Here is an 11,370-nt window from a genome sequence, read left to right as displayed (position 1 = left end):
TTTTTCTCTTTTGGAATTCCAAGAATGTTGTGTGCCGCGGTTCTTGCACGCACGATACTCATAGTAATACTATGAGTTTACATTTTTCAAATAAGTTTTTCAATGTTAATAAAATGTTTTGAGTTTCAAATATTAGCGTGTTTTTTGTGACACAAAGAACAACAACAAGTTCCCCAACCGCAAGGCAAATAAAGTGCCATTACAATACATGGCATGGAAATTTGTAACCAAGATTACATGCCCAAGCCTCAATTCTTATAAATTTTACAATAAAGAAAGGTAGTTAAGAGCAATTTTGCGGAATTGTACTAAAAAACTTAAGTGAGTGTTGATAAAAGTTTAAAAGTTTACCGAACAACCTTCATTAAAATACCTTGTTTACTTTTTTTTTTTATCGTTGCAACCAGAGTTGAGCGGCAGTGTGCTTCTTGGCTGACGAAATTATATTACATTAGACTTTTCGCGTTCTAGTAAAATAACACAGAGGTCAATAAAAGGGAACTCTTCTCTTCAATACATTTAGTTAGAGTTTCCCCTTCGACCTTTTGAGGATAAATATGTATATTTTGACGCCTCTTAGCTCCATTTTAAGTGATTTTTGTCATAAAATTATTTCACATATAAAGTTTTTAATATTATTTAGTTATGCTGATAACTATTATTGTATTTTAGTGAACAAGGACTATTCAAGAGCAGTATTTCTTTCTGACCTTTTGCTCCGGGGGGCGGGGGGGGGGAGTAAGGCATGTTTAAGGGGTGGGCAGTTTAAGAGTCCGAAGTGTCAAGGGCATATTTAAGGAATGGGACGCAACTCCCCCCCCCCCCCTTCTCTCTAAGAAACAAATTCAAAATCACCCACCTAGAATAATTCTGTAATTTCAAGCAAAAGAGAAAAGAACATTGGCATTTCCATCCCGCCAAAGATAACTCAAAACAGTTCACTATTCTCTCCCCGCCGCCCTTCATACAATCACTGTTATCCAGGATACTTGATTTCCAACCAGATTGTGGCATGAGTGCTCAGAGAGTACCTGTCCTAAATGGCGAAGTCTCCGTCATGACCCTCTCTCTGGGCGGGGCACCCTTGAATATCACAACAGCACTAAACAGGCAACAGACAAAAGAGGGGGGGGGGGGGGAGAAAACATGCATTCTTGTATGTAAAGCGTCGAACATTATTTTCTCGTATTTTGCCAGGGAAAAAATGTACTTTTAGCAGTTTGTTGACAGAGAGGGACTTTCCATTGACAATTGACAGTGACAAAATGGAGAACACAGAGGCCAACCGCAACTCCCCTCCTCCAGATAACTTTCAGAAATTTCTACTATTTCCCTTTTTTTTTTCATTCTAAAAAAAAAGCTTCTCATGGTAAGTGTAAAACGAATTTTTCTCCGGGGGGGGGGGGGGCAGTTGGCACCGTCCAAGAGGGCAGAACCCCTCGCAGAGATGCCCGAAAGAAACACTGGTTAAAAGTAGTCAACTATGTTTTCATTGTTTTTAGTCTTTTTACTTTTTAGTACAAAGGTATTTTTTCATTTCTTAATCTTCTGCTGGATATTTGTGTCTTCGTATCGCTGTATTGACTTAAAGTTTTAACCTTCCGTAAATCACTAACTTTCTGCTGCCTCTAAAATACGAACATGTGGGATTTTTTTGTAAATTTTTTTGGCCTTTCATGGTCCACTCTGAAAATCTTTGGACGTGTTCATTAAAATAGCTTAAAATTGTTTTCTTCTCTTCTTTTTTCTTTTTATTTACACTGTCTCTAAAATTTTTTGTTTTTTAAATGTTTAAAAAGAAATGGTGATGGTCTAGTTGCGTAGATGGACAGTGTGGAAATATTGATTCGTAAGTTCTGGACCAGTCTGGCAAGATTTTCATACTTTTTAGGCGTCCAGTCCTTAGTATTGCAATGGTGGTGGTGACCCCTTGGAAGCAGTTAAGCTGTGCAGTACGTAACTTCCCTCGCGGGCGAGATGGACAGTTTATGTTTGGCAACTGCGTTGGAGTCGGCAAGTGTGATTAACGATGAGGTGGTGCCGAGAGTTATTCTGGCTTCTTTAGCCAGAGAACCAGTCTGTTAATTTCCGTATATATCTACATAGGCTGGAATCCATTGTAAAATGCACCTTCGTGCACTTTTCCACGATGTTGTTCAGGGTGTTGTTAATCACTTGACTCAGGCTTGTAGTGCGGACCTACAATCTGAGAAAAGGGCAATGCCATCAGATGGAGAACCTTGTGGTGAATGATTGATTGAAAGAGATTCTCTGATTGCAACAAGCTCACTTGTAAAATAGGAGACAATCTTTCCCCTAGGCAGGGCCGAATTTAGCTCCATGTCGCCCCTAGAAAGATTTGAAATATGCCGCCCTCTCCCCCTAAAAGAAGCAAAATTTCCTTGACTCAAAAACACGCAAAACGTGATCCTGAAATTTCAACTGTCAAACTAATGAAGAAATGATGTCGTTTCACATTTAGGGGTGCCCCGATGGGAGGTTACAGTAATCTCCCAAAAAAATCTTCATTCGGCTTAGAACGGCTTTGACGACTTCTACGGTCTTGTCTGTGTAGAGCGTTCGCTTTGTGCAGTTCAGGTCAATTTTAAAGTGGGCCGCTACATTGGACGGGCAATTGAAAATGTGTTCCGGCTCAAGTTGTTTGCCTGGGTAATGTAGGTAATCTTAGAAGATTCTAGATAGATCAGACATAATCTTCATGCCATTCAAGTGCCCCGTTCTAAGTCAGGTGATCGTGGTACTTATGTCTCTGTCTCTGTTGTAGTTCAGTTCAGGTAAGGAGTGTTTCTTCATTGAGTTAGCAAAGGCTCATTTTCGCGACTGCATTTGCGTCAGACGATGTCAGACGATGGTTGAGGCAAAATAGCTTTTAGTTGGACACATCACTTGCTCGAAAAGGCTCCGACACAATTTGGCTCACTCACAAATGAAAATCAGGAGTTTTTATTTTTAAATATACTCCCTTCTCAGAAATGATTCACAAGGTTCTCATTTTTGAGAGGTCACGAACTCGTTTTTGAAACGACATATAGTCGTTTTTGAGAGGTCACATGCTCATTTTTAAGAGAACATCTGTTCGTTTTTGGGATGGTCTTTCTTATATTCGAGAATTTGCTTATTTATGAGACACAAGCGTTTTCAAACGTGCCTCGTTGTGTTCTTACGAGGAAACCTGATAGTCTTAGAAATTCAGATTGGGATGAGATTCAGTAGATTAGTAGTAGCCTTTAAGAGTATCTACACAGTAAGACAATAAAACGCACTGGTCAGAAGATTCCGTGAAAACAATCTCTAAAGTTACGCGCAGCTTATATGCTGTTAGAGATTTTTCACCAGCAATAGCTCGGTGGCTATGTGGTCCGTGTACAGAATTCCCGTGTGGTCCATCCGGGTTCAATATCACTCGAAGAATTTTTTTTCTATAAATTAAAAAAGTGACTGTTACAGCTCATTGAAATTTGAATTAAAGATAATACTTGATTTTTAAATATGGTTCATTCTGGTGTATGTATACAAATGAATGATTCATAAATAAAAACTATATTAACAAGTCCTTCCCTAATTTTGTTGCCGTGGTAATTCAAATTTTAATCTGTATAGATTTAATTCATCTCCAATTTTTTCTATTAAAAATACACTATGTATAAAAAATTAAGTATTATCTTCAATTCAAATTTCAGTTTGCTGCAACAGTCACTTTATAAATTTATATAAAAAAAGGGGGGGGGGGGGGGGGTGAGAAAATTTTCGAGAGGTATCAAACCAGAATCAACCACATGGGATTCCAGAACGCTGACCACAGAGTCACCGAGCTGTTGCTGGGGGAGTTGTTGTTGCTGAGGGGTCTGCTAGTTTATAAGCTACGCTGTAACACTTTAGAGCCTGTTTTCTCCGAATCTTCTGGCCAGTCGTGAATACAAGGGGAGGGCAGGGAGTGCACATGGGGGGGGGGGAGGAAGAAGGGACACCTGCTGACCTGGGCCCGAGTCTGAAGGGGGCCCAATATTTTTGAACAGGTGTGAAATGTAGAGGTAAACAGTATGGAGGGGGGGGGGGCACGGAAAAGATAATTGTGACGAACCCCAAAATTTCTGTGCACGCCCCTCGGGTAGGGTCAGGGGGGTCATGACCTTCCCTAAACCGTCGACAATTATAATTCGTCGTCCAATTGTGTTCAAGCACTTGATGAATAAATTGTAAAGGACTTCAGTATTCTTTTCAATTTTTTTTTTTTTTTTGAGCATTCACGATTGCTTATTGTTCTCATTTGATTGTCCTTGACGTTACGCTGATTTTATTTCCCCCCCCCCCCGCCTCCCTCTGCAGCACCATCGTCGACCGGCCTCACGATGCTGCTCCTCTAGCGAAAACCGTCTCCAGGTTGCGTCCATATCCTACACACACACACATACATACACACATACGTAACACACTCATGCCTGCACACAGACACAAACACACTCATGCCTGCACAGACACAAACACCCACGCATTCACACACACACACACACACTCACCCACACTCATGCCTGCATACAGATACAAACACACACGCACACATATACCCACACAGTCATGCCTCGACACAAACACACACACACACACTCGTGATTGGGAAAAACATAATTTGAATTCAAAAAGCCATAATTCAAATTAAATTTTTTTTTTGAAGTAAATATTTGAAATATTGCTTCTTTTCATTGCTTATGAAACTAATTAACAACGTTTATGCTCTGCTAAGGGACTTATTGCTGGCCAATTTGGAGCTTTCTATTGATCCCCAAGCAGTTTCAGAAATTTTTAGTACCAAAATCGTGTGTTCTTTCATGGGGATGGGGGTAGGGGGTATCATTCTTAAGCATCCCCCCCCTGATGTTTTTTTCAGCATTCAGCTCTTCAGGATCTTCAGCATTCCCCCCTAAAATGGTAGTCTGTATCCGCCCCTGATTGCGGAGTCAGGAGTCGAAAACTGTAATATTCCAAAAGTCGGAGTCGAACTGATTTTAGGGTAAAAGAGTCGGAGTAAAGGGCTTTAAAATCCTCATAGTTGGAGTTGGTAGTTTTCCCTCCAACTCCACAACCCTGCTTGCAATACCGACGTACTTCATGTGTATGCAATTTGCATTGCAAAATGTACACTATTAAGCTGTTACTTGCTAGCTTATTGCTTTTCATTACACTATCAATTGTTGCGCAAAAGTATTGCAATACAATAACAAAATGGCAGGAAATGTATGAAGTTGCTCGTATTAGTCCAGTTGCATACTTAAGGTAAAAGACACTCCGTGGGAAATTTCGTGAGGAAATTATGAGACCAATTCTAATACATTCCTTATGGCCTATATAACTATGCCTCACCGGGTGTTTTGTTTGAATTCGTGTCAGACGGCCTGTGTGACGTCATTAATCCAAGATGGCGGCTGCAATAGATATTGATGAAAATTTTCGGTTTTAACACATTTTTGAGGCCTATTATGATTTTTTTTTCAACTTGTATTACATATTTAATATTTTAATACGATTACTTTTCAAATTTAAAAACAAATTGTCCATATAAAATAAGTTTTTTTCTTTTTTTTGTGATTTTCGATTCAGATTTTATGAATTTTTTTAGTTACCAATAGCAGTTAAAAAATATTTTGGAAAGCTTGTACGATAAAATAAAATACATTATTCCATAAAACTTTAAATTATTAAATAGTAAAATTATTTGCATACACGTGTTTTGGGGTTATAAGAATTTATTTATTTATTTTTTTAATGTAGAAAAATTTACAACTTCCGTTACTTAATATCGGAAACAGTGACAAATTTATTACTTACATTTTATGTACTCTAAACAATGAGTAAAATATTTAAATTCTGATTTTAATTAAAAAATTAAAATCAGAATTTCCTCACGATTTTAATTTAAAAAGTAAATAACAGTTCTTACTTAAAGTTCTTCATCTGAAGTGTCATCAATATCGCTTTGTTGGCTGTGATTTTCACATAAGTCCTCATCACCTCCACACACAGAAAGTTCAGTGCATGAAATGTTCTGAGATTTGCATTTACATTAAACAATGCATTTTCCTTTTACACAGCTGCATCGAACTAGCTTCAAGGTTGATTCAAATGCACAAGAAAGTATACACATAACTGGAGCATAGAAGTTGTCTTTCTTTTCCCATCCGAAGTCTAACGGTGACGGTAAATTCGGGTGCTGCTGGTCAGCAAGACGACACACTAATACCTGATAATGCGCTCTTAAAATGTATGGGGACAAAGATGCTCTTGTAGGAGGCACATTTTCATTTTGAGCCTCCTGCTTGGAAAACATGAACCAACGAATTTCTCCAATGTCAGAAATCTTGGCCAGAAGCACCTACACGGAGCAAATAAATCCTTCAATAGCAACTTTATCATTTGCACTAAATTCTTCGGTTGACCCCAGATTACTCAGAACATCAAGAATATCTTTGCCGTCTTGTAAATTTTCCAAAAAGATGGTTTCCCCTTCCTAGCAAGTGAACCTGTTGTATCACATCCTGATACAGCATGGAGTCCTAATATTCCTTTAGTTTTTTCGGGTTCTATTGCAGTCACAATGCTGGTTAGATCGATCATTCCTCGATTACTACCTACACCAGTCAAAAATGAGCATGGGCAGTGAAATTATTTCAACCAGAACAATGCTAGTAAAAATACATCGGTGTCAGGGGAATATGTATGAATACTGGTTGCCCCTTCTCTAGAAGCATGAAGACAGTGCAGTATTATTTTAACATCTGCCTCTTCATGACTGCTTTGCAGTTCAGTCACAACACCTTTTAATGATGATTTAGCTTCACTTCTCCAGCTAACGATTAGGTCTTTTTCAATGCTGCGTGCGTAAATTAAAGCTTTATCCGCCAGATAAGCTGTCAAATTATCCTTTGTTTTTATATGAGAAATAAGGGTCTTCATCTGTACATTTTTAATATTAGTAGAATCAGTTATATGTTAACGTACTCACCCTTTTTTTCCGCATGGCAGATTTCAGCGAGTTTTCAATATATGTGTCAAACACTAAGTGTGTTTCTTCATAATTTAAAAGAATTTCCTTGATCTTATTATTAACTTCTGCAGCTAAATCATTACATATTTCCACTAGCACTGATTTCTTCATTGATTGTAGCTCAGCCATTCCATCAATAACAGCAACACTGTAAGATTTTCTATTCATTTGCTTCGGTATGTTTGAGTATTTCATGGGGTTCGGTAAAGAACCTTTGATGCTTCTGTCTACTTTTTCTGAGCTACATTTCTCTAAATTCTTTATTAACTTTGATTTGTTTTGGGACAATTTTATCGATCCGTCCAAATTAAACATAGACTGTGGAACAGCCGAAAATTCATATGCACCAAGTGCTGCTTTTAAATCAATGTCTGCTCGGCTCCACGATACAACTAGCAAACGGGTAAATAACGATCGATCAGCTTTTAACTGTAGAACAGTGCCAGCTATATTTGTCGCAACTTTTTTCATGCTATTTTTACATAGATTTATTTTTTCTTTCTTCATTGGGGCCCAGAAGTTTATATTTTCAGTTTCAATTCTCTCTCGTTTGAAAGTGACGTACATTTCACGGCCTCTGTTTAAAATGCTTAATACATCTGTTTGTGTGGCTTCACTATGTACAGACTTTGTTGTCGTGTTAATAAGTTCACTTCCATCATATGTTATAGGGTTTGTTGATACTCTGATAGCATTTAACATAGATTGCTCATCTTCATGTTGTCGCTTTCCTCTTGAACCTGCCAAATGATGATGTTTACTCTTTAACATTTCATTTAATCCAACCATTGCTTTAGTTTTATCAGAAAGCCTTGCCAGCTATGGTGAAGTCAAAAAAAAAAAAAAAAAAAAAAAAAAAATTCGCGCTAAAGTATTTTTCTTTTTTTGAGTAATATTTACTATTCCACCAATTACTTTCATTTTCCTATTCTCTTGCTCTAAAGCTTCATCTGATCCTAAAGCCAATTTCCTTCCATAAATGCATTCCAAAGATTTGGATGCTTAACTTTAAGACGCTTCATATCAGTCAGGTATCATGATACCATGATACTGAAAAACTTGGTATATGTGCACATTCTTTTTTTTTTGAATGTCCGGGTCATGACCTAATTTGACTGGACTACAAGGGTGAGGGTCAGAAAATCGTCCTGCAGGGGACTGTTTTGCGTTACTGGGGTGCGTTCTAAAAGATGTAAGAAAAGCTCCTCGTTAGACGCAATTATACAGGTTATTAGGAATTCTGTTAAACAATTACACAGTCAAACCTCGTTAAAACGAGCTCAAAGGGACCTTCAAAGTAAATTTGTCTCAACAGTAGCTTGTTTTATCTGAAAAACAATAGTGTTGAGTGTGTTAAGTGATTTTCAACAGAAGGACTGGGTCCGCAAATATAGTTCGCTTTAGCAGTAGTTCATTATAATCGTGTTCGAATTAACGAGGTCCGACTGTACTAATGTTTAGTGATCTTAGCCTGAAAATAAAAGTATTTTTAACTGCGAAAGCTCACCCGAGATACTTTTAAGTTGCTAATTAGAGTGTGCCAAGGTAAAAAAATAAGGATTTATCAGAATTTTCTTTAAAAATGAGTCAATAAACAAATAAATCAAATATTTTATTTTTAATTTATAATAAGAAGGTGAATAGAATATTAATCAAGTAAATTCACCAGAAAATTATCACAAAATACCCAAAAATAAACTCATAATTTCAAAAACTCATCAAAGCCGCCATCTTGGATTGATGACGTCATACAGGCCGTCTGACACGAATTCAAGAAAAACACCCGGTGAGGTATAGTTATATTGACCATAAGGAGTATATTAAAGTTGGTCTCACAATTTCCTCACGAAATTTCCCACGGAATGTAGTATGCCCCCCTACTATATAATAATTTACTACTTCAAAAATGCTGGAGATCTCCAATAGGGTTGTCTCCTTCAGTCAAAAGTACTACTTTTAGTCACTGAAATTAATCGAATGAGGAAAAAAAATAACATGGACCCAGAAAATACTTTCATTTTCCAAACATTTATTTTATAATTAATTTTTTTAAATGTCAGATTTTGAAAACAAAGCGTGGTCTTTATGACGTCATAAATGATGCACTTAGGGCATCTTTCTAAAGCGTTTCCGCGTTATGATAATCAAGAAGCGAATTAAATATTGCGCTCTACGCTTGCTATCAACCATATCGTTGCCAATACACGTGAGTAAAGATGGGAATTAAATATTTTTCTCCGTGAGTGGCAACATTGAATAGTATTTCATCATTTGTGATGTCACACGACAGAAACGTCAACAATGGAAGCGCACCGATTTAAGCAATTTTTTAAAAATATTAAACTTGAACAAATTATTTAAAAATGAATAGATCCTCGGAAAAAAATACTTTTAAAATTTTGGAAACGACCCCATTCTAGAAAAACACATCAGAAGAAAACTAGGAGACAAAAGTAGTTCATAGTTTTTTTTTTTTTTTTTTTTCTTCTGCAGAGGAGAATTAAGGGCCCAAGAAAAAAAAATCGGAATCATTCAGTACACAGGAATGACAACAGTTGAAGTTTTTTCCTCAAGGTGAAATCGATATTGATGAGCCGTGGAAGAGATGACGCCATGGAAACGAAGACTGATGAAGAAGTAATAAATGAAATTCAGAAGATAAATGATGACATTTTATGAGAAAAAGAAAACATTGCACGTAAATTTTTTTTAAAGTCACCCAGTGATGAAAGGTGTGCAAAACTTTACAGCTGATTTCATAGTTAAGAGCATTGCAAATGCGGTTCAAAAAAAAAAGAAAGAAAACGAAAATTTTAAAGTAATAAATAAGTTGTTTCGAGAAAAAAGGGAAATATTAAAAATTGATAAATAATAAAACAAGTTTTAAAAACTAAAAAAAAAAAAAAAAAGACATGCTTTTGTAGCAAAATGAACTAAAAAGTGGAAAATAATCTTTGGATGATAGTAATTGACCAAACACTTAATTTCAATGCAATAAAAAAAACGTGGGGTGCTGTCTATTTACATTTTTGCATGGACAACAAATGGAAGAAATTCAAGATAACTGATAAGAAGCCCCCCACGCCTTTTTGTATTACATTAAAATTCCGTGTTTGGTCAATTACTATCATCCGAAGATTATTTTTTACTTTTTAGTTCATTTTGCTACAAAAGCATGTTTTCTTTTAGTTTTTTAAACTATCGTTATTTTAGACTATTTAAGATGCCTATTTTGTCCCATCTGGTTGTTTTTCGTGGGATGAATTTGCATCCAAATTCTTACTTTTCTGTGTCTAAAAAGGGGTTTCTTGAGAGCCCGAAATACGTCTTTGAACTGTATTGCTTGTGTGTTTATTACAGTTCTTTTTTTTTATGATAGTAACGCTATGGTCTAATGTTACTATTTCTTACTTTATGATTGAAAACACGATTTTAGCTGACGATAATGGATAAACTTCAGTAATACAGGGCCTCGTGAATCGTGATAAAATTCACGATCATTTCTTTCTTTTTTTTTTTTTTCTGTTTTTTTTTTTTTTTCAAATAATCCGCAAAAGGACGACCTCAGGTTTTTCGTATTTCATATTTTTAAAAACTCCGCGATTGTACACACGTTCTAGCAAAAAGCACCCACACAACTTTATGAAACGTGAACGGATTTGGCGGACCAATTCAGTACTCGTGAAAGGAGATTGAATTTGCCATTCGCGAATGTTTTATAACTTCAAAAACTATGTTTTACATGAAATTCAAAGAGTTTTTTTTTTTTTTTTTTTTTTCACTTTTATTCAAAGGACGAAACTTTCATTCTGAAGAGCAGTCCATATAAAAAATTTAATTTTCTGAAATGCTGGTCGTGATCAGGTTTAGAGTAACTTTAATCTTCAGTCCTTTTGAAAGGAGAGGAATTCATTAGTTGGTATTTTGTCAAAATCTGAAGTTTTTAGTTATAGTAGTCGTAGAGATTTCAAAGTAGCTGTATTTACTATTACCTACATATGGAAGCAAAAAAGAAAGAGAGAGTTTAGAATCCTTCATTCATAAATAATTGTTTAATTTATCTCTGCCAGGATTATTTTTGGTAGTTTTTTTTTTTTTTCATTTTTTTAAAAACATTCTTGATTGCTGGGCCCTTCCTTTAGGGACGTGCAACTCCACCCCCCCCCCCCTCGCACTTACCAAAGCTTGCTTTTATGTCTTAAGTACAAAATAACTTTTGAGACATGAGTGCCCACCTAGGGGGGAGGGTCATGGCGCAGACTGTGCCATTGAAATGTTTAGGGAGGGTTGTTTTAAGGGATATTTTTCTC

This window comes from Uloborus diversus, chromosome 4 (genome assembly GCF_026930045.1).
Source record: "Uloborus diversus isolate 005 chromosome 4, Udiv.v.3.1, whole genome shotgun sequence".
Classification (NCBI taxonomy): domain Eukaryota; kingdom Metazoa; phylum Arthropoda; class Arachnida; order Araneae; family Uloboridae; genus Uloborus; species Uloborus diversus.
This window is presented reverse-complemented; position numbering follows the sequence as displayed.